Genomic DNA, 23,202 nt, shown 5'->3' on the forward strand with positions numbered 1-23,202 from the left:
GCCAAAACTCCAACACATTCCTATAGGCCCATCACTTGATGGCAGTTCTCATTGGTCAATACGAATGTGCAGTATCGGAGAATGCTGAAGCTTTGCCAAACAAAATGGTCTGACATCCGGTTTTGATAAGGGAGTTACAGTGATCCTAAAGCCTAAACATTTACCTTAATGCAGTCCTTGTATTACGATAAAAAATGTTAAGGCATCGAATGTTGCCCCTCACCCCCCCCCCATACTTACCTGAGCCCTCATTTGATCCAGCACTGTGCACATCTGCAGCTCTTCTCTCTCCTCACTACCAGGTCTCACTGGCTTTGCTGGGGCCCCAGGAGCCATTGGCTCTCATTGTTGTCAATCAAAGCCAGTGACGAGGGATGTCATTTGTGATGTGTTGCCCTCTGTTGTGTGCAGTTTACAATCTGTGTTTACAGTACTGTACATAGAGTTACATGCAGACTTTATGCATAGGCTGGCATGTGACTATAGCATTTAGCTGTATCAGACGTTAAGCGACATATAAATGGCATACATTCTTTTATCCATTGAGCATAGATGCTCATTCTAGCTACTTTTGCTCCCCTTCATATCATGACTGATGATGGTAGTTGTGTTACCCAGAATAGTACAACAGTATTGTCAACAGCCATCAACACAGGTGACACGGATTGGGTTAGGACCGCCAAAAATTCCCTTCAAAATACGTTACAGGAAAAGGGTTAGCCCCCGTTCGCACCAGTGCGACATGCAATTTACAAATCGTACCTGAATTTGTATCAGTTAGATTACTAGCTTAAGTTAAAAGGTAACTCAATTGCGGCAGAAGTCATATTGGAATTTTATGTTAATAAAAATTACCTTTCCTTTTTAATCTGCAGCTCTGCAAATTTCTCATGCACACTGGACGTTTTTGCAGCTCCTTCTAGGGGCGTCTGGTGTTTTTTTTTCCTGCCTCTAAACTCTCCTGCATGTTAGCCTATGTGTCCATGCACACATAGACTTTTAGCAGCGTTTAACTGCAGAGGCTTTTAGAGGCAGGATAAAAACCCACTGCCAGTGTGTCCAGGAGCAGCAGAGTTTGGGCAGAAAAAAACGCTTGACGCTGCTAAACGTGCATTAATGCTAGGCATGTTTAGCGCTAGAGTGTTCATTCATTTCAATGGCCAGAATAAATGATTCTTCTGACCAATTAAATGTATTAAAGCCCAAGCTATTGACCCCCTGTAAACGTGCCTAAAAGCTTTCAAAAGCTTTAAACACTTTTGCAAGCGTCAGGCTTTTTTTCTGCCAAAACACTGCTGCCAAGAGGAAAGGCTTCTCGGAGAGTTTACAAAATGTCCTGTATGCATGAGGCCTAAACCTCAGTGCAATAGGGCAACCTGGCGTTCTGTACAAAGCTGGTGTACAGAACTTCCCCAAAAATGTAATTTCCTACCTGTGTGATTGCATTGCTGAGTTGCCCAGAAGTCTGCACTAAAGTCAGATTTTGGGCATCCTCTGTAATGAAAATGTCATTTTTAGGGAGGTACTCCAAAGAGGTTAATAACTTTTAAAGGGATGCAGACACTGCAAGTGCATCAGCTAATCAGAATAAAAATGGACACACCCTTTTAGGGATCAGCTTTCCAAGGACATAGTTGAACATACAGTTTTTTCTTAGGAATAGAAACAGGTAGGAATCTGCAACAAAATTTGGAAAAATCCTTGTGATGTACAGTACCAGTGATCACCCAGTGTTTTTATATTTTTTTCTCAAACATGGAGTAAGGCTCCATTCACACTTGTGCGACTTGTCATGCAAATATGGACGCAAAGTCTTGTGACACATTGCAGCCCATTTGTTTTAATGGCACCCGTTCAGATTGGTGTGACAAAGCTGCAGTGGCTTTGAAAAGGTGCCTGCACTTTAATGTGCCAGAGAGTGCAAAGTCACATCAAAATCACGCTCCACGCTCGCTGCAAATCATAAGACTTTGGAGTTGTGCAAGTGTGAATGGAGCCTTAAGGCTTGTAGTTTTCAATGAGCTGCAAGGGCGCTGGTAAACGCTGTTATAGTCCATTGATCTTCCTGCCCTCAGGTTACTGCCTGCCCGTATAAGGTTCAGGCAGACTGCTATGCTGAGAGTTTGCAAGAGTTTGGGATTGCACCCGCAATCTGCTGAGCATTGCAGGCTTCTTAGAAAAAAAATTAATAATAACAAAAAAATGTATTTAAAAAAATGTGCATTTATTATTTTTGGTGAACTTATCCTTTTAAACGAATAACAAATAAAAAAAATAGAATTACTATACATCCATTTAATTAAATGGAGCTAATAATAGTCTCAGTTTTGCATAACTCATTCTGTATTTTTTTTTTTAATTCATAGTTAGTATGTATGAACACACTGTTTACAGAAATTGCCACGTACAATGCAAAGAAAAAAAAAAAAAGGAAGACAGCTCTGCTAATGAGTTGCCACAAAACAGAAATGACTATCAGAAGGTCATGGGCCAAATCTAGCCTCAGCTGTTTAGGAACAAAAGGGATATGCCACCACTGAACTCATGTATTCCAAAGGAAGGAATGGTTTCCCGGACTATTTCTATATTACAAAAATAAGGACAGCAAAAGGGAGTATGTATTGTAAGTCACCAAAGCATACACATGTCAACATTGCATGCAAAGGGACAATTTCATGGCTCTATGTAAATGAAAAATGTGCCGTTCCAGGTCCAAGTGAGAGCATGTAATAGTAGTATTTACACTGATTTTGTTAAAAAAAAAAAAAAAAAAAAGCTTTATGCTATAAGCTACCTACTGTCAAGCCAATATTAGTGTTTGCCGGCAGAATGAAAGCACCTTACAGTAGAATGAACTAGACGGTCTAGCGTGAGTAGCTCATTGTTTAAGGTGCACATGCATGAAGAGTTTGTTTAACCAGCCATACCTCATAGGAAGGAAGCAGAAGTTATAGCATTCCAGTCACTAAAGCACAGTTTTTGTTCTTGTTGCTTATACATATACTGTACATGTATGCACCAAATGTGTACACAGACTACACAAAACAAACAATGACACACAATAGGAGTCTGAAAAAAACCTGTTGTAAACATTTAGGTGGGAATGAAATCACTGCTCGGTTGTACCTATTTTTATCCTCAGAAGCGAAGATGACCAAACTTGTTTGTGTTACATGGTATTTACGTGCGATTATTAACTATACTATATTGTAAAACTTTATGAACTTTCTTTTAACCCCTTAGAGCCGGCCCCTGACGATCCTTTAAGGGTTTCGAATGCCGGGAGGTGGGGTGGGGCTTATCGTCATGTGAAGGCCATGATTGGAAAGCTCCCAATCGCAAGATGTGAACATGAGCTTTCAGTTAGCCACCGATAGGGATGCACCGATACCAATTTTTTTACAATGAGAACCGATACTTTTTTTTTAGTACTCGCCAATACCAATTACCGATACCTACCGCAACTGTTTTGTTTTCACTTCAGCTGTCAGCAATGGTACAAAGCATTGAAAAGTTATTTACAAATGAAATAAATTGATTTTATTTTAATTTTGCGCTTTTTCAATGTGAAATGTGTAAATATATGTTAATATATATGTGTAAAATATTCACTAACAAAAAAAAGTTTTAATTGTTTATCGTTTTTAAAATAGACGTGAAAAAAAAGAAAAAAAAAAAAAGCAGGAAAATAATTAAATGGAAGAGAATAGGGAGGTAATTAAGGCTGATTAGAGTAAATTAAGGGTTAATAAGGGGTTAAACAGAGGAACATTTGTTAATCCCTTTGATCGGCAGGTGAAGATACAGAAAGATTCAAAAAGAAACAATGTTTTTATTTTTAATTTTAGTGTTTAAGCATCTGATCAATGTTGTTAATAAACATTGCCGGCTGCTTTTTTTTTGACAGCTCCAATTACCGGACTTCTTTAACACTTCAGCTGTCAACAGGGGAGACCCACTGACAGCTCAAAGAACTGATCCTGAAAGTATCGGTTTCAGGTATCGGTGCATTTGCAGGAGTATCGATACCAATACTAGTATCGGTGCAGAACCTAGCCACCGGTAACTGTTGGGAGTGCGCAGGGCACACACTCTGGGGACAGATCAACTGGACGTAAATATGCAGCCGCCACCAAGGATCGGCTGCCAAGAGGCTGCATATTGGCTTGTGCTCGTGTTCAAGGAGTTATGCTATTAGAACTTTATAAGTAAGTGACACTAAACTAAAAGTTTAGAAAGAAAAAAAAGAAAAGAAAAAAAATCTATTTACGTATATACAGTATTCCTAAAGTGGTACTAAACACAAACTATTTCATTTACATTATCCCTTCTCTTTCTGTATGTGGATGATGGCACTGTAATTATTTTAATAAAAGTACCTTTCTACTAATCGATACACAGCTGCCACATGACCCAGTTCTTTCCCAGGCATGTCTGCAGGTAAATAGTGGCAGGAGGAGCTTCCAGTCCTCTGCTGCTTGTCACATGTTTAACCACTTCAATACTGGGCACTTTTACCCCCTTCCTGCCCAGACCGATTTTCAGCGCTGTAACATTTTGAATGACAATTGCGTGGTCATGCTACACTGCACCCATATTACATTTTTATCATTTTTTTCCCACAAATAGCGCTTTCTTTTGGTGGTATTTGATCACCACTGGGTTTTTTATTTTTTGCTATACAAATTAAAAAGGATCAACATTTAAAAAAAAAAAAGTTTTTCTTTGTTTCTGTTTTGTAAATTTTGTAAATAAGTACGTTTTCTCGTTCACTGACGGGCACTGATGAGGCGGTACTGACGGGCACTGATGAGGCGGCACTGACTGGCACTAATGTGGCAGAGCTGACTGGCACAAATGAGGCGGCACTGACGGGCACTAATGAGGAGGCACTAATATGCAGCACTGATAGGTGGCACGGATAGGCAGCACTGATGGGGAGGCATTGACAGGCATTACTGATTGGCATTTGTGATGAGCACCGATTGGCCTCTGATGGGCACTGATTGGCATCTGATGGGCACTGATTGGCATCTGTGGTGGGCACCCCTGATGGGGGCTGCGCTGATTATCAGCACAGACCCCCCCGTCAGGAGAGCCACTGAACGGCTCCCCTCTGACCGGGCCTTGTCAGCGTGAACTGAGGAAAGCCGATTACCGGCACTTCCTGGTTACCACTGTGATAAGCTGGGATTACCACGTGATCAGGTGTGACAAAGAGCCTACGTCATAGGCTCTTTACCAAGAGTGAAGATGCTGTGTGTCAGAGTGACACACCGCACCACTGATTGCTGTACATATGAAATCAGTCAGGATAACCGATCGCCCGCTCAGCCGTCATTCTGCTATAGGCCGGGCGGGATGTGGTTAAAAAGAAAAAAAAAAAAAAACAGTCTTTGGAATACAGAGTAAAAATAAATAAAATACCAATAAAATGTTTTAAATTGTCATACACATATGTATTTGAAATCAAATCTTTATTATTTTTTGGTAAAAACATGGGGTGTACAGATTTCTGTGAGTCACGCCCCTCCAGCCTGTGTCTTAGAATAAGAAAGAGGTAAAGCCTCCCATTGTGTTTAGCTGGTTAGTGGGCATGGTGGAGGGAGGGAGTGGGCCATCATTTACCACTGTGTATACACCCACATGTGTAACTCTATAGTCGCATGGGCTGCTCAGATGTGATAGGGAGGAAATGCTCAACATAGAAACTCACTGAAAACTGAGCATGAGCAGAGTTGCCAACACCGCTCTGCAAAATCACTAGCTGCACTGGGGACATGGATAGAAGGTGCAAATAGAGAGCAGCAGGATCAACCAGGTTTTTTGCAGAATACAGAAAACGAATCTCATAATGACTGAGTATAAACATGTAATACACCATTTATTGATAGTTTTTATGATGTGGGTTTAGTGACACTTTAATGCTAAAAAGTACCTTCTATTGCTCTAAGCCTCCTCCAAATCTCCAATTTTTATGTTGCTGCTGTGATCTGACTTCCTGTTAGAGGATGGCTATGTTCATTCTCTATGGCCCCGCTGTATGCAGGAATGTAGCTACCCTTTCTTGCTCACTCCCGAAATGGACTATGGATTATGGGATTTGTAGTGTGTGTGAGCAGTGCACATGAAAACCTGTACTGCTCATAAGAGGGAAGAGGAAAGGTTTGGGAGCTCACAGAGAATATTACTGCTCTCTATTGCATCGCTTACATATTTCCATAAATATCAATTTAAAGTGGTTTAAAGTGCATTCTATGCATTAAGGTGAAAAACCATCTTTCCCCAGACCCCACTTTTTCTTACCTGATTCGATTCAGCGATGTGCACATGCGCAGTGGCTTCGGCCGCTGTCTCTCTCCTCATTGCACAGATTGATAGCAGCAGGAGCCATTGGCTTCCGCTGCTGCCAATCAAATCCTGTGACACGGGAGCGGGGTCGAGTCCCGCTATCTGTGTCAATAAATGCAGCAACGGGACTCAGGAGCAAGCCCACACGGGTGCCCTCATGGAAAGCGGCTTTTCGTGGGGGCATTCGATGAAGAGGAGGAGCCTGGAGCAGGTGTCAGCAGGTGACCCCAGAATCAGAAGGATTGAGGCTGCTCTGTGCAAAACCACCAACTCCAGGAGCTTCCTGATGATGCGATTTCCGCAAAATGCATTGATGCCGCGTGCTTGCCATAGCTAACATCACTTCCGGTTTCTCCTCGAGTACATTTCCAGCTGTCAGAGAAACAACACACTGCTGTTTATGTTGGTGCTAACTCTAGCACCATTTATGTAAGTGTACACTTAGCTGTTTTTACTTCCATTTACTTATAAAGATACTGCACTATGATCTGGTATATTTCTTTTGGGTTCCCATTTTGAGAGTGTATGGGAGAGAGATCCTTGGATAGTTGAACTGGGTGATTTCTGAGTGACATCCGTTAAAAGTTGCTGGATAGAACAAAGGCTGGATTATGATTACCGGGCGTGTTTCAGATGGATAGTTGGTGAGTGTGCATTTCTTACACACGTTTTGGTGGAGCACTATATGGAGAGAAATATGAAAGGCACCTTCTTTTCTGCACAGTGAAAGGAGTTTTTCTTTGAAGATTATCCATCACATTGATGGGACTTGTTTAATGAATTATTTTTGATGTTACGTTTCAATTTGCAAGGTTCACAGAAGTAGCACCTATCTTTTGTTTGCAATCACTTTAAATATCATTTTACCTTCATTATTCTATGCAGTCACATGACCGCAATACCCCGGCCCGGTTTAATGATCAGGGCCGACAATGGGGGAGTGCCATCAAGTAGCGGCATCTCCCACTGACATCCACTGCTCTGTGCCTCTTATTGGAGGGGGAAAAAGTTCCCTCCCACCAGCGGCACATCACACAGAGGAGACGGGGCTCTGGGGTCATGTAACGGCATAGAAAAACCAAGAGTAAACCCTTTACATATACCCAGTGATGTGACTAGCCTTAAGGTGATAGACAGAGTTAAAACAAAATCTCCTACATAAGTTGTACCCGTCTATCTGCAGTCTTCTCTTCTCTGTATCCGTTCAAAGTGCTGAATCGTAAAGCTTATCTGAGCATTCAGAAAAAAGGGGGCGGAGAGCTGAAGTTACACTCTGCAGAGTTTATTGAGGAGAGCTCAGAGCTGATTGGAGGGAAGGGACACCCCCCTCAACACAGGAAAAGAGCTGAGGCTGTCAACTTACTGGAGCTCCCTCCCCTGTCACCTTTTTTCTCTTGGTGTCAGGAAAACTTTAGAAATCAGAAGTGATTAATTCTGATAGCAGAAGAACAAATTAGCAGAAAAAAGTGACATTTATATCCTTCTATAGTATGTACGTCTCTCAATTTAAAGCACTAAGGGGTTCATTTACTAAAGGCAAATCCACTTTGTACTGCAAGTGCAATTGGAAGTGCAGTCACTGTAGATCCAAGGGGGACATGCAATGAAAATAAAAAACAGCATTTTCGCTTGCACATGATTGGGTGATAAAGAGAGCTTCCCCTCATTTCAGATCTTCTGCTCAGTTCTACAGCGACTGCACTTCCAAGTGCACTTGCAGTGCAAAGTTGATTTGCCTTTAGTAAATGAACCCCTTAGTGCTTTAAATTGAGAGAAGTACATACTATAGAAGGATATGCTTTGTTCAGTTTTCATGTCCGAGGTTTACAACCGCTTTAAATTTAAGTGATTTATGCAAAAATGTATGTAGCACAATGGGGAGCAGTGGGGAAGCACCATTTAAAAGTTAGGGTGTTATATAGCCTTAGGTACACTGCCTCTGCTAAACAAGTTTTTTTTTTTCCCCCTTTTTGAAACACTTCTAAACGCTAACGCAGCAAAACTTTTAAACGTGGGTTACCATCTGTCAAGTTAAATCAATCAGGAGAGGTTGTAAAAACGTCCCGTGTACATGAAGCCTAACTGTCTACATTAATTATAAAACAGTTTGTGCAACTTTTTGTGATTTTAGGTGTTAGGCAATCCTTATTATTTTTGTGTGCACAGGTATTCATAATTGACATGCCTCCCAACTTTCTGAGTGAAGAAAGAAGGTCACTTTTTAGCACAAAGTACACATGTAGGAAGGTATCATCTCCCTGCCCATTTGGGGTAAAATGGAATGTCTTTATAACCTTTGATGCTCCTCATGCTAGCATTTCCTTGCCGCTCCTACCTTCAATGCAGATGGCACTATAATCTCTAGTGTCAGCTAATGGTGCTAATGGGAGTGATAGATTCTACTACCCCAGTCATGTAACAGTGCTTGGGGCTAGCAATTGTCTGCTAGACATGAGCAGTGTTACCTAGGAGAAGGTCCCATGCCCGCCCAGGAAGCACTGGCAAGGTAAGTATCAGGCATTTGAGGGGGAAGGTAGGAGGAACATGAGCTGGCACAGACAGGAATTGACACTTTCAGAAAGTGATGGGGGTTAGAGAGGGACTATGAACTTAAAGCCGAACTTCAGTCTCTCAAGTAACATTGACTATTGGTAATCCTTACGCTGCTAGCATTAGTAAATAAAGTATATCACATTTACTTGTTTTAAACTTTTTGGTTTACATTTCTTCAGTTACTTGCATGTCTCCATGTCTAGGCAAATGAATGATGTCATGCATCACAGGAGTCTTCAGAGGGAAGAGGGGCTTTCTCAGCTAAGTACACAATGCTGCCTGCATGTCTGAGCTAAGGACAGATGGATTTCAGGAAGTAAATGCTACATGAATCATCTGCCCTTACTAAAGATGGCAACGGCCAGAAATGTAAGGGGGGGGGGGGGGGGATGGGTGTACTTCAAAGCATGGAGACATGGATGGGTGAGTTTGTTTTGAATAATAGAAATAAAATAAACAGCGTGTTTGGTTTGTGGTTCTCAGATGCACTGTAGTTCTGCTTTAAGCCATGTTTGTGTTCTACAGCAAACGCATGTAATTCATCCAATACATTTTTATTTGCCATTGTAAATACTGTAATTTGTCTAGTTTATCTCCAAATTTGCAAACTTTTGATAGCAACTTTACCCGAAAGATGTAAATGACATCTGTTGCTACACACTCAATGTCTTCAAAATAAAAGTATCAAAAAACTGCTGCCAGCAAAAGTGTAAATTACTGGTGTCAATGCAGAGAAAGCATTAAGGTGAAAAAATGTTATCTTTACAACCACTCTGTATAAAGTTTGAGGCACCTAGAGATGCCAGCACATACCTGCAGTAGCTTTTAGATGGACAAAGCTCCTGAGCCTCCTGATAGTAGTGAAGCATTCCTGTCCCATTCTGCCTTCTACTCATTCCTATTGGCTAGTGAGGCAGCCCATTACCATTATAGTAATAAGTTGATCGGAAAATTAGTGGGAAAGGAGAAAATGAGCAACTTAGACACTACCAAGAAGTTTAAGAGCTTTGCCCGATCAGCATGGCCTGGCATTTGAGGCTGAGTGGGGGCAAAAAAAAGGCTGCTGCAACTATGCGCGGGCACCTTTGTCAACAGTTTTTTTTCGTTAACTCTTTGTTAAGTCACTTTAAACTGTCAACATACATAGAATATACATAGAATATACATAGAATATAAATAATTTGTTTCTTTAAACTGCAATAAAACAATCATCATTACACCTGTTAAAAAAGCAGTGTAGGACTCTAACTGTGCTCTACTTCACCACACTGATACAAACTCCTACTGTATGACTTTTCCTATGGAGGGAGAAATAAGCCAGACCATGGAGTACACTACCATCAATGGTACTCGTGTTCAAAGCTGATAATCACTTCTGCACTATCCTTAGAAATCGGAGTTCCACCCAAAAGTGGAACTTCCCCTTCTTCCCCAATTCCAGGAGACTTAGAATTTTGGCCCCCTCCTCCTTCCCCGCCCGCCGGGCCAATAATAAAGTGCAGTGTGGTTCGCACATGCGCAGTGGGATGCCAGCTGTGAAGCCGAAAGGCTTCACTGCCGGTCTCTTTTACAATGAATTGTGGCGGAGGCACCCGACAGTCGATCCGAAAATCAGCTGGGGTGCCAACATTGCGGGCTCCCTGGGCAGGTAAGTGTCTATATATTAAAAGTCAGCAGCTACAGTATTTGTAGCTGCTGACTTTTAATTTTATTTTCCACAGGCGGAACACCGCTTTAAACTAGAAGTATGGCATTTAAAAAAAAATTTAAAAATCATACTCACTTAGATAGCTGTAGCACTGATTGCATGTGCAGCTGTCCACCGCCGTCTCTAAGACTGAGAACTGAGCGATCAAACACTGCTGATCACTAATTTCTCAGCCTGCAGAGAGCTGGTGATTGTCAGTCACTGGCTCTCCTCTGTCCCCTCCAGTGCTCACTGAAGTGCTGTGCTGTGAAGTAGGCAGGAGTGGCTGGTTCAGGCTCTCAGCAGCTTGATGAGAGCCTGAGCCAGCTGCTGGTCCAGGCATCCTGACCAAGTGGTTGGGATCTTTTCAGAGCCTGAACCGGGTCTATGATGTCAACCGACAGCGGGCTTTAGCCTGCTGGCTGAAAACAGGTCACAGGGGTGCAGAACAAACTGCACTCCTGTGATCCATAGAAGTGTAGCCAAAAAATCTTTGGCTATGCTTCTCCTTTAAAGTGGTTGTAAAGGCTCAAGGTTTTTTACCTTCATGCATTCTATGTCCCCCCAACCCATCTCGATCCAGCAATGTGCACAAGAGCCTCGGCTGTCCCAGGTCTCTCCCTCCTCATTGGCTGAGACAACAGCAGGAGACATTGACTCTCGCTACTGTCAATCACAGCCAGTGAGCCAACGAGGAGAGAGTGGGGGATGGGGCCGAGCCACGACTGTGTGTGAATGAACACAAAGAGCAGCGGCTCAGGAGCCAGCCTGCTCGGGTGCCCTATAGCAAACTGCTTGCTTTGAAGGCACTTGGAAGGAGAGGGGGTTCAAGAGTTCCGGCGGGGGACCCAAGAAGAGGAGGATTGGGGCTGCTCAGTGCAAAACCATTGCACAGAACAGGGAAGCATGACATGTTTGTTATTTTAAAAAAATATATATATATGCCTTTACAATCACTTTACGGAAGCAAGTGGGCGTTTATGTGGAACAGTTACTGTGGCTGTACTATATATAGTAAAACCACAATACTAGTGAATCACAGCAGCAACATTTCCCAAGATTTTCAGTATCATTAAGAAGTTGAATCTCTACTGGAGTTTATGTTGCCGTTCAGGTTAAAGAGACCCTGTCACTAGACTTCACTTTTTAAATGTAAAAAACTTGCAGCAGTAGAAATCCCCAATTTTTTGACCATGTAACATTTGTAGAATAATGACCAGTTCCTGGAAATGTCAATTCCTGTCTGTGCCAGGCCTTGCACTGAGCTCTCCTGCCCCCAGTATACAAGCAGATAGCAGGAGCCTGCACAGGTACAAAATATTGTCTAAGCCCGGGTTCACACCTATGCGAATTAGATGCGGCTTACACCGCATCTAATTCGCAGGACATTTTAAAATACATTCATATGAATGCATCTGGTTCACATATGTGCGTTGCATTCGCACTGCGCATTGCACAAAAAACGTGTGCGTTTTTTGGGCATTGCGTTGCGAACTACAAGCCTATTATCTCCTAGGGGAACGCATCTGATTCGCAGATGCATTGCGTTCTGAACAAGGATTTTCTACTTCTCCTCACTACACCTCCCCCTCTCCCCCCCCCCCTCTCCCTCCCCCTCTCCCTGCTCTCTGATCCTGAGTTAAAACGCAATGATTCCGTTGAACAGGAGATTTTTATCTCCCCAGTGAAACCTGAGCTTCAATTCGCACCGCACATGTGTGAAACCGGGCTTAAACTGGCCACACATTGACCAACTTTCTTTTGGTTCCTGATGAACTGGTCAAAATTCTTTCAGTGAGTGCCACATGTCTGAAAAAAACTTGTCAGACTTGTCTGAAAAAACAAAAGGAGCTGAAATGTTAATGCGCAACAGTATCTGTAAGAGCAATCAAGATCTTAATTCCTTACATAAATACTGCTGGTCAGTAACTCTCCTGATCCAGCAATTAGCTTTCCTACATGGATTCACACAGGAACGCTCGGTTTTGAGTCCATTCAAGGTTCTTATTTTAACTAAAGCTCACTCTTTTCTCCTTTGGTCTGCCACTCCTTTCATTAACCTCCCTGGCGGTATGATTATTTCGGATTTTAGGTGCTGAAAGCGGTACAATTATTTTGCATGGAAATTTGGCGTTTTATTTTGTAGGTCTGTAATTCTTAACAATAACACACTTAAATCTGTCCAAACAAGAGTCTAGTAGATATCCTGGGTATAATAAAGTTTGAAACAAAAAAACATAAATTATAATATAATAAATAAAAATAAATAATTAAAAAAAAAATAAAAATAAATAGTAATAAAATAAATTTCCCCATGATTCACTATCGCTCAATTCTGCAAGCGTTCTAATTTACTATGGCTGTTTTCTAGCTGGTCTAAAGCCACTTTTGACGTAAAGGGACACTTTTTGGTTGCTATGGACAATCTCAAGTTTCCAGGCAGAAAGAACAGTGTATATCATGTAAAACTGCATGCAGGGCATGGGCCAAAAGGGATGTGAAATAATTTCATACAGTACTGTAATCTGTAAGATTACAGTACTGTATGTGTTATGATTTTTACTTTTTTTGTAATTTGCCGCCAGGCTCCGCCCCCGTGCGTTGCGACGCTCGCAGGGAACGGAGCCTGGCACGGAGAGGCTTCGGGCAGAGGACGGAGCCCACGGACACTGCGGGGGACATCGCAGGATCCCGGGGACAAGGTAAGTAAAGCCACACCAGGATCCTGCGATGTAATCCCGAGTGTGGCTCGGGGTTACGGCTAATGGTCTTGAATTTTAACCCCGAGCCACACTCGGGAAAACCGCCAGGGAGGTTAAAGAGGGAGTCCCGTGAAAAAAAAAAAATTTTAAAAGTCAGCAGCTACAAATACTGCAGCTGCTGACTTTTAAAATAAGGACACTCACCTGTCCCAGGGTCCAGCGATGTCGGCACCTGAGACCGAATCATCCCTCAGTCCTCGGGTGCTGCCGCCGCCATTCTCTGTAAGGGAATCAGGAAGTGAAGCGCTGCGGCTTCACTTCCCAGTTCCCTACTGCGCATGCGCGAGTCGCGCTGCGCTTCCTAACTGGTCCCTGCTGTCTCTGGGACCCAGTGTGTCCCAGCAGACAGCGCGGTGGGGACGGGAGGGGGCGTAGACTCCCATGGGAGTCTATGCCGGAAGTGGGTGCAAATACCTGTCTTAGACAGGTATCTGCACCCCCCTCCCCCCTGAAAGGTGCCAAATGTGACACCGGAGGGGGGGAGGGTTCAGAAAAGCGGAGGTTCAATTTTTGTGTGAACCTCCGCTTTAAGACAATTTTTTTCTGGTAAACTGCTGGGGTACCCACTGGAGGGTAGCCATGTCTGCTGTGGGCAGCTTAACTTGAGCCAGTGAGCTCTCCAAATGTTTTTGTTCTCTCAATACTTCATATAAACTCAGATCAAAGTCCTTGGATGCTTTTTTTCTTCTCTGCAGGCTATGTACAGATCAGTTAGGAGATCCTATTTACATTGTAATATCTGAGTTTGCAAAGGCATTTGATGCACAGAAAGCAATCCTTTGCGGATATCTTAGAATATATTTACAGTGCCTTGAAAAAGTATTCATACCCCTTAAAATTTCCCACATTTTGTCATGTTATAACCAAAAATCTAAATGTATTTTATTGGGATTTTATGTGATAGACCAACACAAAGTGGCACATAATTGTGAAGTGGAAGGAAAATGATAAATGGTTTTCTAATTTTTTTACAAATAAATATGTGAAAAGTGTGGCGTGCATTTGTATTCAGCCCCTCCGAGTCAGTACTTTGTAGAACCACCTTTTGCTGCAATTACAGCTGCAAGTCTTTTTTGGGGATGTCTCTACCAGCTTTGCACATCTAGAGAATGACATTTTTGCCCATTCTATTTTGCAAAACAGCTCAAGCTCTGTCAGACTGGATGGAAAACATCTGTGAACAGCAATTTTCAAGTCTTGGCACAGATTCTCAATTGGATTTAGATCTGGACTTTGAATGTGCCATTCTAACACATGAATATGCTTTGACCTAAACCATTCCATTGTAGCTCTGGCTGTATGTTTAGGGTTGTTGTCCTGCTGAAAGTTGAACCTCCGCCCCAAGCTCAAGTCTTTTGCAGACTCTAACAGGTTTTTTTCTAAGATTGCCCTGTATTTGGCTCCATCCATCTTCCCATCAACTCTGACCAGCTCCCCTGTCCCTGCTAAAAAAAAGCATCCCCACAACATGATTCTGCTACCACCATGTTTCAGGATGGGGATGGTGTGTTCAGGGTGATATGCAATGTTAGTTTTCCACCACACATAGTGTTTTGCTTTTAGGCCAAAAAGTTCAAAATCTCATCTGACCAGAGCACCTTTTTCCACGTTTGTTGTGTCCTCCACATGGTTTCTTGCAAACAGGACTTCTTATGGCTTTCTTTCAACAATGGCTTTCTTCTTGCCACTTTTCCATAAAGGCCAGCTTTGTGGAGTGCATGACTAATAGTTGTCCTGTGGACAGATTCTCCTACTTGAGGTGTGGATCTCTGCAGCTCCTTCAAAGTTACCATGGGCCTCTTGGCTGCTTCTGATTAATGCTCTCCTTGCCTGGCCTGTCAGTTTAGTTGGACGGCCATGTCTTGGTAGGTTTGTGCAGTTGTGCCATACTCTTTCCATTTTAGGATGATGGATTGAACAGTACTCCGTGAGATGTTCAAAGCTTGGGATATTTTTTTTATACCCTAACCCTGCTTTTAACTTCTCCACAAATTTATCCCTGACCTGTCTGGTGTGTTTTTTGGCCTTCATGACGCAGGTTGTTCACTAAGGTTTTCTAACAAACCTCTGAAGGCTTCACAGAACAGCTGTATTTATATTGAGATTCAATTACACACAGGTGGACCCCATTTACTAATTAGGTGACTTCTGAAGGCAATTGGTTCCACTAGATTTTCGTTAGGGGTATCAGAGTAAAGGGGGCTGAATACAAATGCACACCACACTTTTCACATATTTATTTGTAAACAATTTTGAAAAACATTTATTATTTTCCTTCCACGTCACAATTATGTGCCACTTTGTGTTGGTCTATCACATAAAATCCCAATAAAATATATTTACATTTTTGGTTGTAACATGACAAAATATGGAAAATGTCAAGGGTTATGAATACTTTTTCAAGGCACTGTAAATGAACATTTTTGTGCCTAGAGCTCAGCTTAAAGTGGCTTCTGACTATATTGACCTCAGGTGGTTTACAGTACAAGTGTATGACTTTTGATCACATGAGACCGAAACCATATTATAGAGACAGGACCAATGTGACTGGTTTAACTGACTTTTTAGAGCTATGCATAGTGTATTATTAGCATTGTGTAAATATGGGAAATAAATAAAAAGCTTTCTGAACAATCATAACTGGAAAACAAATGTCAGCCAGAAACGATATGTTTCTGGTCATAGATCTTAGCTTCTCTCTGCTTAATTACTTCTGACAGCACCTGCCAGGAAGCCGTGCATTGTTTGGCTTCCTTTAGCATCCCAGCAGGGTTTAGACACCCTTCATTGCTGCTTGTTGATGCATGAAGAATTGCAGACAGTGGGCAAGGTTATACTGTGCTTAATAGATGTGGGACAGGTAATAACAAGACTATACACAGTACACCTAGGAGGACCACAGGCAGCTCTGCCAGAGAATTCTAATCGGAGGATGGGTGGAGGTCTAAACAGACAATTTGCGCACGTCTCAAACACATGTGTGTGATTAAAATAAAATATACCTTAATATATTTTATATATATATATATATATATATATATATATATATATATATATATATATTTTTTTTTTATATACCATCAGTCATTAAGGGCGGCTAACAAAAATAGGGGGGGGGTGGGAGCCAGTACCAGACTTTGAGAGGGTTGAACATGGATGTATTATTGCACTTACTGCAAAATGCGGCACAAATCTGTCAGCTCAGCTCTGCCAATCGATATACAGGTAGAGCCATTGATTGGCTGCATCTGTTCTATATACATACAATCCAAGCACTGGAATTATAAGTTGCTCAGATGTACTCCCACCTTTTTTCTCTTTTTTACCTGATGCAATGGAAGCGTGGCGAGTGTATTTTGTATAATTATGTGCTTTGCGTAGAGGCAGTACACTGCAGAAAACATTTTAAAGCACCTACAGCTTTATATAAAGCAGGGTTCACACCTATGCCTTGCTGTGTGGTAAAACACGCGTGTATTTTAGTGTGCTGCTTAGAGCTGCATAGAGGTGCCAGTTAGAACGTCTGTCTTATGACAAACCGCACAATCAAAGGCATTGGATAGCGCCTAGTGCTCGCACCTGCAGTAAAAAAAAAAAAAAAAAAAAAAAGAGAACATTTTTAAATCATAGCAGGTTCTCTCAGATATACTGTATTTTCAAGCGGAAATAAACCCATGACAAAGATAAAATTAATAAAATACGCTTTTGCTGCAATAGTCAACTAAAATTCAAAGATTTCTCGAGCATTTCTTCTTTTCTTCCACTAGATATCCTTTGAGCCCACGTTTTTCTGGTCCTGACCTGAATTTTGAATGGACAGTGAAAGGAGAAGAAGCACAATAATGAGCTAATTTTTCCGTCAATTGGCCTTCTCTTCCTGTCAGCATGCTTCTTGTCATGAACTGATTGGCTCCTTGTACAGCTTCTTCCTCTCATACTCTGCTATATAGATGTTGCTAGATGCCAATAACAGGTCAAATTCAGGTAGTTTACATTTTATTACGTATTAATTTCAAACTTTAAGCTTGACAAACAATTTACAATCTGTATGTGCAATCTATGTACTACTAATTTTAGATTTAAATTAACTAAAGCAGCTTTAGGCCAAAGCTAAAACAATAAATTACATTTTCATGCAATCGGGTGGAGCCGAAGTATGACCAACAACAATTTTTGGCATTTGCACAGTAAAAATAAGTAAGCTCTAATGAAGTGTGTCCCATCTCTGGCTGCTGTAGAGTTTGTTACATAGCTTACCTTTACTCAGGCAGCTGCCCATCACTTTGGATCGCTCGCTTGGCACCTCCTACATTCATCAAACGTTTTGTTATTTGAGGAGAGACTATGACATTCGTCTGCATCTCCTCCAATCACTGAATGCCTAGCATTCAATGATAATAATGCAAAGTTTTTTTATGCAAGTAACACTCAAAGTTCAGTGGTCAGGATAAAGTAAAGCACAGAGATGAGCGGTCAGGATTAAGTTATGCACAGAGATCAAGGGTTAGGATTAATGCAGTTCTATGCCCCCTTTCACTAAACATTACAGCAGCATACAGCTCTGCATGGGTATATAAAATCAACTTCCATTAAACATGTTTTGCTTTTACTTACAATTAATTTTTTTCCACTTCCTGGTTTCTTTGAAGCACTGGTGATGTAACCTTGACCTCACAGCTGCATCCTGGGAACTTCCTGTCACGTGTTCCAGGAGGCAGGTGTTTAATCAGATTAGGCGACCCATCAGAATGTGTAACGGAAGTGACGTTTCGTCTCTGCCATCTTGCTACACCCCGCACTCCTCTACAGTAAGGATACATTAAGAAGGGGGCAAGCGAACATCTTGTTACACCCACCGGAGTTTTGCATTTTACGCTTTTTTTTTTTTAACAGTAAACTGACATTATATAGTGAAATATAGTACTTAGAACTCCGTCTGACTGTTTAGATGTCAAATTTTAAAAGCAGCGGAAAGCCTGCTGATCTCACAGGTTTGCTAATCGGACAGAAGTTTGCTTTTAAAATTCAACATCTAAACAGTCAGACGGAGTTCTAAGTACTGTATTTCACTATACAAACTCAGTTTACTGTAAAAAAAATAAGTGTAAAATGCAAAACTTCGGTGGGTGTAACAATATGTCCGCTTGCCCCCTTCTCAGTGTATCCTTACTGTGGAGGAGTGCTGGGTGTAGCAAGATGGCAGCAACAAAACGTCACTTCCGTTACACATTCTGACGGGTCGCCTAATTTGACGAAACACAGGCCTAGAGTTCGAGGCAAAGATCCAGGAAGAACAGGGAGATAGATTCATCTGCCCTTAGTAAAAATGGCCACTGTGAGAACAAAGGATGTGACACGTTGGGGAATTTATAGCTCATTGGTAGCGCCAAACAGTAAGTTTACTCCCCCAGAAGTACGTTTTTGGGGTATTTCTGCCCACTTTTATTTTAAAAAAAGCAAAAAGTTCACACTTGAATAGTTTCCTACGCAGGGGGTTCTCACCATCAATGCAACAAAACATAGAATTCAGCTTCATGGCTCTCTTTGAAGCTTCACTGCTCAGGCCTCATGCCTTGGTCCTCCAGATCGTCATACACACAGTCCCAGTGCTCATGCACAACACGCTGTACCTTTGTCAGCTTGACTGTTTCTCCTGCAGCTCTCAGCTGCTACATCCTCACAGGAATATTTGTTCTGGAAGACCTAAAAACAACTTATGATCTAGATGACTGAGCAATACTTCATCCCAGTGGGGATACAAGCATGTTAGACCTAATTTCCTTGTAGAGGTCATATTATGAAGGCGAGCAGGTTGGAGTCTGTTCTGTGAGCAGGGCCTTTGTCTGTCCTGACCTGGACAGTATGGTGCAATGTACACCTGTCACGGCATCCCCCACACACCGACCCCCCTCGGGAGGGTGGGGCCACTGAACTCTGGCTCTAACATGAACGCAGCACACACCTGCATCATTAGTGTGCTTGCTTCCAAGAAAACCTGGCCCAGACCGCTATTTTAACCACTTCCCACCCGGCCTATAGCAGAATGACGGCTGGGTGGTGGTTCTGTTATTCCGACTGGCTGTCATATGGACGTCCAGCAGGGTAACATGCTGGCGTGCGCCCGTGGGGGAGCGGCGATCGGAGGTGCTGTGTGTCAGTCTGACACACCGCATCTCCAATCGTGGTATGGAGCCTCCGACGGAGGCTCCTTACCACGTGATCAGCTGTGACCAATCACAGCTGATCATCACGTAAACCAGGAAGTGACGGTAAATGACATTCCTTGGTTCGCACTGACAGGGAGAGCCGATCGGTGGCTCTCCCTGTCAGAGTGGGAGTCTGTGCTGATAATCAGCACATTGATTATCAGCACAGCCCCCATCAGATGTGCCCATTAGCTTCCAATCAGTGCCCATCAGCTGCCAATCAGTGCCCCATCAATAACTGCTGTTAGTGCCAATGAAAGTGCCAATCAGTGCCCAACACAATGCCAATCAGTGCCCATCACAGCCGCCTGTCAGTGCCCATCACAGCCGCCTGTCAGTGCCAATAAGTACTGCCTATCAGTGCCCATCACAGCAGCCTGCCAGTGCCCATCAGTGCCACCTGTCAGTGCCCATCAGTGCTGCATATCAGTGCCACCTATTGGTGCCCATCGGTGCTGGATTTCAGTGCCCATCAATTCTACACATTAGTGCCTCCTCATCAGTGTTCATCAGTGCCACCTTATCAGTGCAAACTCATCAGTGCCGCCTCATTAGTGCCTGTCAGTGAAGGAGAAAACAACTTTTTAACACCGAAACTAAAAAAAAACGTTTTTGTATTACAAAAATTTCGGTCTTTTTTAGCAAAAAATAAAAACCCCAGTGGTGATCAAATACCACCAAAAGAAAGCTCTATTTGTGGGAAGAAAATGATAAAAATTTAGTTTGGGTGCAGTATTGCATGACCGCGCAATTGTCATTCAAAGTGCGACAGCACTGATAGCTGAAAATTGTCCTGGGCAGGAAAGGGCAAAAGTGCCCGGTATTGAAGTGGTTAAACAGTGGCACGGGCTCGACCTGACACAAGGGGAGGAAATAAAAAATAAGGTATGCAAAAAATAAAGATCGCCTGCAATTATCTGTAGCAAAGCATTTTTAAAGGTGCCTTTGTTGTAATTTTTTGAGAAGGGGGAAGTTTCTCTTTAGATAGCATACAAAGTTCAAAGTTCAGGATTAGGAAACACAGAGTTCAGTGGGGCACATAATTAAATAATGCAAAGAGTTCAGTGGGGCACATGATTAAATAATGCAAAGAGTTCAGTGGTCAGGATTAAATAATGCAAAGAGTTCAGTGGTCAGGATTAAATAATGCACAGAGTTCAGTGGTCAGGATTAAATAATGCAAAGAGTTCAGTGGTCAGGATTAAATAATGCACAGAGTTCAGTGGTCAGGATTAAATAATGCACAGAGTTCAGTGGTCAGGATTAAATAATGCAGAGTTCAGTGGTCAGGATTAAGTAATGCACAGAGTTCAGTGGTCAGGGTTAAGTAATGCACAGAGTTCAGTGGTCTGGATTAAATAATGCACAGAGTTCAGTGGTCAGGGTTAAGTAATGCACAGAGTTCAGTGGTCAGGATTAAATAATGCACAGAGTTCAGTGGTCAGGATTAAATAATGCAGAGTTCAGTGGTCAGGATTAAGTAATGCACAGAGTTCAGTGGTCAGGGTTAAGTAATGCACAGAGTTCAGTGGTCAGGATTAAATAATGCACAGAGTTCAGTGGTCAGGGTTAAGTAATGCACAGAGTTCAGTGGTCAGGATTAAATAATGCAGAGTTCAGTGGTCAGGATTAAATAATGCAGAGTTCAGTGGTCAGGATTAAATAATGCAGAGTTCAGTGGTCAGGATTAAATAATGCAGAGTTCAGTGGTCAGGATTAAATAATGCAGAGTTCAGTGGTCAGGATTAAATAATGCAGAGTTCAGTGGTCAGGATTAAGTAATGCACAGAGTTCAGTGGTCAGGATTAAATAATGCAGAGTTCAGTGGTCAGGATTAAGTAATGCACAGAGTTCAGTGGTCAGGATTAAATAATGCAAAGAGTTCAGTGGTCAAAATTAACCACTTCCGGACTGCCGCACGCCGATGTACGTCCTCACTTTGAGGACGGATATCGTTGTTATGGCAGCAGCTAGCTGCCATAACCCCGGTATTGCCATGTTCGGCCGGCGGTCTGGTACAAGATAAAAGTGGTCTCTGCGGCAGATTCACCGCAAGATCACTTTTGTCGGCGGCGGGAGAGGCGTGCCCTCCCGCCGCAATCTGGTGTCCTCCGCCGCTCACTGGAGCCGTCGGCAGTGGCGAAGGCGATCTGTTCCTTCTCAGGGCTGTGCATAGAGATGAGTGAGGGGAAGATGCCCCCCACCTGTCTCCATGATACTGCAGGGCGGAATCGACACCAAAACATCACTTCCGCCCATAGCTCTTAAGGGGCCTTTTTTTTTTTTTTTCTTTTTTTTAACTGACAATTTTTTTTATTGCATTTTAGTGTAAATATGAGATCTGAGGTCTTTTTGACCCCAGATCTCATATTTAAGAGGTCCTGTCATGCTTTTTTCTATTACAAGGGATGTTTACATCCCTTGTAATAGGAATAAAAGTGACACTTTTTTTTTTAAAGCAGTGTAAAAATTAAAAATAAAAGGTAAAATAAATAAGAAAAAAAAAAAAAATTTAAAACGCGCCCTGTCCCGCCAAGCTCGAGTGCAGAAGCGAACGCATATGTGAGTAGCGCCCGCATATGGAAACAGTGTTCAAACCACACATGTGAGGTATCGCCACGATCGGTAGAGCGAGAACAATAATTCTAGCACTAGACCTCCTCTGTAACAGCAAAACATGCAACCTGTAGAATTTTTTAAATGTCGCCTATGGAGATTAAGGGTAAAAGTTTGTCGCCATTCCATGAGCGGGCGCAATTTTGAAGCGTGATATGTTAGGTAATTTACTCGGCGTAACATTATCTTTCACAATATGAAAAAAAAAAATTGGGCTAACTTTACCGTTGTCTTATTTTTTAATTAAAAAAAAGTGTATTTTTTCAAAAAAAGTGCGCTTGTAAGATTGCTGCGCTAATACGGTGTGACAGAAAGTATTGCAACGACCGCCATTTTATTCTCTAATGTGTTAGACATACTGTAACATACAGAGTGCAGGGGCTAGGATTAAGTAATGCACAGAGATGAAGGGTCAGGACAGAAGCAAGTAACTCACAGATGACACCTGGTGCAATGTTCAGCATCGCATCCGCCTTCTGTTTCCAGATTTATCTTAGCTGTACAGCATCATCCCTGGGAGCCGGGAACTATACTGCATTATAGTACACAATGCTACAGCTCAAGTCACACTGTAAGTGTCACTCCAGAATGGCGTGCCTGGAGTGGACTGCGTGATAACATGGATCGCCACACACAGCTTGCATGGTATGACCTAAGTTGGAGCCTGCACACTGCAAGGAACTATATTACCCAGCTCCTGGGAATTAATCTGGGGATAGAGCCTTCAAAATGAGTACACGGGGACAAATGGTAACTTTAGACTATTTCAGAGCAGGAATATCAGCCCTTACTGTACAGATGTATTGAATATTGCTGTTAAAACAAGCGGAAACAGCACTTTTAAACAGAGTATGGGCAGCTGTAATAGATTTTTAAAGCAAATGTAAACTTAATCGCTAAAATCTCATAAATCTTTAATATAAAGTGTATAATAAAATAACAAGTATCAACCTGAATAATTAATCACAATCACACCAGGGACAAGCTAGCACCTGGAAGTGACAACTCTCTACCTCAATGTGTACCA

At 42.3% G+C, this 23,202-nt stretch overlaps 1 protein-coding gene across 2 annotated transcripts in view; it reads right to left on the reverse strand.

Annotated features, from left to right (window-relative positions):
- PLEKHM3 (pleckstrin homology domain containing M3) overlaps positions 1-23,202 on the reverse strand; it is a 323,563-nt gene that overhangs the window by 294,741 nt on the left and 5,620 nt on the right. The window lies entirely within an intron of this gene.

The sequence above is a fragment of the Aquarana catesbeiana genome, linkage group LG06 (assembly GCF_042186555.1).
Source record: "Aquarana catesbeiana isolate 2022-GZ linkage group LG06, ASM4218655v1, whole genome shotgun sequence".
Taxonomy (NCBI): Eukaryota; Metazoa; Chordata; class Amphibia; order Anura; family Ranidae; genus Aquarana; species Aquarana catesbeiana.